Raw genomic sequence first — 6,030 nt, 5'->3', positions numbered from 1 at the left:
TCGTACGTGGTATAAAATTTGTTAAGGACTTATTCTAGTGCTTTGATTAACGAAGTATGAAAGGTGAAGATAACCAACAGTGATCAATCTCATAACTCCTCTAAGAAATACAAAATAGAGATTGGGCAAACACGGACCCATGTATATACCAGAGGTAGTATCAGCAGCGTAGGAGGAGTAAGCATCCCCTGTCGACTGGTCACAACCGCCGTGAGCCCTATATCTTGATCAAATAAACGGAGTAAACCGCAGTTAAACTCAGTGTTCCAAGAACAGCCTAATAATCGGTATGAAAAAGTTAGACAGCATTTGACACATTGATGGGTTGTATTAGGACACTAGATCATGATAACGACCACTGAATCTACGACATGCTGACTTTAAACGCGACTGTTGAAACCCCTGTAAAATCAACTTCTTTGTCAGTAGCCTGCCTCGATTTAAACACTGTTCATACGCAGAACACGATCTTGCGTATCTAATCAGTTAAGAGATAATATAATAAAAAACACCATAGAGTCGTCCACTTCAGAATCAAGTAAAAAACTTGCTTTCGATTACGATGGAATTCCCGCCACGCTGTCACACGCTACACAGTCATTGAGAATGAAAATGGGATACAGTTATTTAATGTACATTTAAAAGGATCATACATGATACACATTGCATTCGAAATATTTTATATAAAGCACGTGCTTTATATAAAACATTTCGAATATTTTCAGAAAAAACTTATATTTTGCATTACTTATAGAGTTGAGATTGATGAATGTTCATTATCTTCACCTTTCATTCAATATTATCATTTTGTTTCACAATATCTGTATTCAAATGGTACACAAAATGAGCGTAGCTTTTGTAAATTCAAAACAACGTGTTGTAAAATCACATAATTTACAAAAAAGTACAATGTATGAATATTTATGAATACATTAAATAGACTCAAATTGTAACATGTCAATGTCGTATTTTATTTTTTTAAAAACATTAATGTCTCCAGTGGCGGATTTACATGTAAGGGGTGCAGCCGGCGCCTCCCCCTTAAATATTCAAAATTAAGGTAAATCGTGGTCTCTTGTTTAAACAAGAGGCCCATGGGCCACATCGCTTACCTGAGTCACCTTGGTCCATATCAGAAGACTTTCCATATATATTTGCATGTAAACCCGTAATCCCTATTATGGCCCCAACCTACCCCTGAAGGTCATGGTTTTTGCAAATTTGAATTTACACTACATTTGTATGTCAGAAAGCTTTCATGTAAATGTGAACTTCTTTGGCCCAATAGTTCTTGAGAACAAGATTTTCGAGGATTGTTCCTATATATTTGTATGTAAAACTTTGATCCCCCCTTGTGGCCCCATCCGATCCCAGGGGACCATGTTTGAACAAACTTGAATCTGCACTATGGCAGAAAGCTTTCATGGAAATATCAGCTTTTCTGGCTCAGTGGTTCTTGAGAAGATAATTTTTAAAGTTTTTCCATATATATTTGTATGTAAAACTTTGATCCCCTATTGTGGCCCCATCCTACCCCAGGGGGCTATGATTTGAACAAACTTAACAATGCACTATGTTAGGAAGCTTTCATGTAGATATCAGCTTTTGTGGCTCAGTGGTTCTTTGAAGAAGATTTTTAAAGATTGTCCCTATATATTTGTATGTAAAACTTTAATCCCCTATTCAGGCCCCCTCCGACCCCCGGGGACCATGATTTTAACAAACTTGAATCTATATTATGTGAGAAAGCTTTCATGTAAATCTCAGTTTTTCTGGCTCAGTGGTTCATGAGAAGATAATTTTTAAAGCTTTTTTCTATATATTCATATGTAAAACTTTGATCCCCTATTGTGGCTCCATCCGACCCCATGGGGCCATCATTTTAACAAACTCTTTAATCTGCATTATGTCAGACAACGTTCATGTAAATATCAGTTTTTCTGGCTCAGTGGTTATTGAGAAGAAGATTTTTAAAGATTTTCCCGATATATTTGTATTTAAAACTTTGATACCCTATTGTGGCCCCATCCGACCTCTGGGGACCATAATTTTAACAAACTTCAATCTGCACTATGGCAGAAAGCTTTCATGTAAATATCAGCTTTTGTGGCTCGGTAGTTCTTTGAAGAAGATTTTTAAAGATTGTCTCTATATATTTGTATGTAAAACTTTGATCCCTTATTGTGGTCCCCTCCGACCCCCGGGGACCATGATTTTAACAAACTTTAATTTGCACTATGGCAGAAAGCTTTCATATAAATCTCAGCTTTTCTGGCTCAGTGGTTCTTGAGAGGAAGGTTTTTAAAGATTTTCCCTATATATTTGTATGTAAAACGTTGATCCCCCTTGTGGCCCCATCCTATCCCCGGGGGACCATGATTTTAATAAACCTGAATCTGCACTATGGCAGAAAGCTTTCATGTAAATCTCAGCGTTTCTGGCTCAGTGGTTTTGGGAAGATGATTTTTAAAGATTTTACCTATTTATTTGTATGTAAAACTTTGATCCCCTATTGTGGCCCCATCCTACCCCAAGGGGCCATGATTTGAACAAACTTAACTCTACACTATATTATGAAGCGTTCATGTAAATATCAGCTTTTCTGGCTCAGTGGTTCTTGGGAAGAAGATTTTTAAAGATTTTCCCATATATTTGTATGCAAAACTTTGTGGCCCCATCCTACCTCCAGGGGCCATGATTTTAACAAACCTGAATCTGCATTATATCAGAAAGCTTTCATATAAATCTCAACTTTTCTGACTAATTGGTTCTTTAGAAGATGATTTTTAAAGATTTTCCCTACATATTTGTATGTAAACTTTGATCCCCCTTGTAGCCCCATCCTACCCCTGGGGGCCATGATTTTAACAAACCTGAATCTTCACTATATCAGGAAGCTTTCATGTAAATCGCAGCTTTTCTGGCTCAATGGTTCTTGAGAAGAAGATTTTTAAAGATTTTTCATATATATTTGTATGCAAACCTTTGATCCCCTATTGTGCCCCATCCGACTCCAGGGGTCATGATTTTAACCCTTTAGAATCTGCACTATATCAGGAAGCTTTCATATAAATCGCAGCTTTTCTGGCTCAGTGGTTCTTGAGAAGAAGATTTTAAAAGATTTGTCCTATATATTTGTATGTAAAACTTTGATCCCCTATTGTGGCCCCATGCAACCCCCAGGGGCTAGGATTTTAACAATTTAAAATCTGCACTACCTAATAAAGCTTATCTATAAATTTCATCTTTTCTGGCCCAGTGGTTCTTGAGAAGATTTTTTAATGACCATACTATATGTTTACCTTTTCTTGATTGTCTCCCTTTGGAAGGTGGCCTGGCCCTTTAATTTAACAATTTAGAATTCCCTTTACCTAACGATGATTTTTGCCAACTTTGGTTGAAATTGGCCCAGTGGTTTTTAAGAAGAAGTCAACAATGTTAAAAGTTTACAGACGGACAGACGACGCCGGACTACGGGCGATCAGAAAAGCTCACTTGAGCTTTTAGCTCAGGTAAGCTAAAAACGTAAGCGATAAAAGAAGCAATAATTTCTCCCACTCTCGGAGAAATAAATAACAAAATCTTTTAATTTATTGAATTAATTTTATTGGGAGAACATACATTATTTTTTCCAAAACCCCTTAAAAGTTGCGTTATTTTATTAATTTCGCCTTATCAAAAATGATAGAAAATAATAAAAATGACTACATAGGAGACATATTTTAAGCCCTGCAAAATCTGTAAAATCCAGGAACGTGTCGGGGCTTCGCCTCCTGGTGCCCACCAGGGCTTCGACTGGGGACCTCAAGGCTGCCCCCAGACCCCCTGTCTCATAAAGTTGCGCCCCCAACTGCAATTCCTGGATCCGCTAATAGTCTCATATACACGAAGCATTTGAATTTACCAATGTAGTTAAAAGATGATAACAGAAGCGTGGTATTTTTCAATGTAACGAATATAACAACATCCCAAGATCTCTCTCAAGATTTCCTGTAGTTAAAATGGTTTTGTGAAACGGTATACTGTAGTATAAGAAACTTGTAATAGCTATCATCTGACAGATATTGTATAGTCTTGTGAAACCCGGACGAAATGCGGTTTTCTGTCCATAAACATGATTATCGTTGATGAGGAAATACATTCATAATAGGCGTGGCAATATTTAAGATGAGCTCTAAAGCAATGAGGGTAATTCGTGCAAATTCATTTCCCTGAAAATATAAATACAAATGCAAATGCTTTGACCTTTGAACAACCTTTATAACAAAGCGAACCCATACAGTGAATACATGTTAAAAGTGGTAGATGAATTAAGTGTCATACCAATATATTATCATCATCAATATTATCAAAATTGATATTATTATCATTATTATATTCTTTACCCCGAAAATTTTCCCTCTCATTTTTGATGTGAACTCTATTCTCATCTCGGAAAACCTTTGAACTATAAAAAATGACATCAAAGACTAACCAACACATCCAATTCGCCATCATCGTGGATCGAGTTCGTGTCCTGACTGCTAGCCGGTCAAGCTGTTCGTGATACTAAATACTTCGGGTATCGCATTTCCCATGGCGTGATGATCACAGATTCCATTAAATCATTTTATATCCACATTTGCTATGTACAGCTCATGTCAAAACTTGCAATTGGCAGATAGATGTTTGCGGTAATTTGTACTAGAGATGCGTAATGTACTTCGGTTATTCAGTGATTACATAATGAAAGTTCAAATCTAACTGAAAATGAAATGATAGGTCATTGTCATTAGTATCTAATCATGATAGAACAAGGCATATATTAAATCTCGTGGCAGTCATTGTGCCTTGAACAGTAGTGGATATACATCAATTTTCAGTCATTCGTACATGTAATTTTACTACACGCTGTGCAACTTTATCGATTTCATTTTCAACTACATGATCAGCGTTACAACATACTGCATGGATTCAGAGCTAATAACCAAACGGCTGTTGCCTCTAATAAAAACAAGAAAGAATTAGAAAAAAAACATCAAACGGAGAGAATTCGTTTTCAGAAAATAGAAGGATATACTAGATTCCAGTATTTTATTAAGGAATGCCGCTTCTAATGTAAAACTTATACGGTACCAATATAATATATACGATTCATTTGTAATTTATACCTGTACGGTGAGTTAGAATTATAATGGCAATGTTTTAACGATGAACGATTTAGTCGTGATCAGTCCTCAACGCTCCCGAAAAAGTCCTGGAGCATGGTATTCGACAGAAATGTATTTTAGTGATTAATAGAATGTTACCGGTAGCGGTCTGTGAGAATTTGGATTTCATCATATCTATGATTTCGACATAATGGATTATAGCCAATATGGCCTGCAAACGTCTTTTTTATTTTATTTTTTTTATATTTCCGAAAAGGACATAATACTTTACACGAAACAGATTTACTACAGTGCAGTCCACATATTTCATTTAGGAAGATAGTATGCGTGTATATAATTGGAGAATTCCTCGTACACATTACATAGGAATTTTTCGTATGTGGTATCAAACTTGTTGAGGACTGCATTTGATACTGTATTTGACTGTACTTTGATTAATGAAATATATATTGGCCATTATAAAAACGAATCCTTTCACAGAAACTGGTAAAGTTAACTGGAACCTCTATATATAGCCGTCTCACTGTCTTGAAGAGTGTTTGCCGTAATTTAGGTAATAGGGGATGTTGTCTGAGAAAAGTTTCCAAAGAAATCTTTGTTGAAGTAAAAAAAAAAAACACACACTAATATATCACTTCCTTTTCCACATATTTGCATCTATTCTTTATTGTGATGTCATTCTTGTCTGGGAATTTAAGAAGGAACACTTTAATTTTGAATTTCTATGTATCTAATCTGGAGAACACAATATCCCACTTTTGTCTAGAACAAAATCGAACTTCTATTGATTTCGCTTTGGCTATGCATGTGCGGACACAGCAAAGATCGGTTCTAGGATAGATAACTCTGTCTTGAGGAAGGCATATATAGTGTTGAAACA

General features: G+C 36.0%; 1 long non-coding RNA gene across 1 annotated transcript; it reads right to left on the bottom strand.

Moving 5' to 3' along the window:
* Positions 1–3,583: 3,583 nt before the first annotated feature.
* Positions 3,584–4,850, bottom strand: LOC130048146 (uncharacterized). Its single transcript, XR_008797002.1, has 2 exons — positions 4,475–4,850; positions 3,584–4,211 (listed from the first exon to the last, which is right to left on the bottom strand). It is a non-coding gene; the product is annotated as an uncharacterized LOC130048146 (long non-coding RNA).
* Positions 4,851–6,030: the final 1,180 nt, after the last annotated feature.

Source organism: Ostrea edulis, chromosome 7, assembly GCF_947568905.1.
Source record: "Ostrea edulis chromosome 7, xbOstEdul1.1, whole genome shotgun sequence".
Classification (NCBI taxonomy): domain Eukaryota; kingdom Metazoa; phylum Mollusca; class Bivalvia; order Ostreida; family Ostreidae; genus Ostrea; species Ostrea edulis.
Note: the sequence above shows the minus strand (reverse complement) of the source record. Positions and strands in the feature narration are given on the sequence as shown.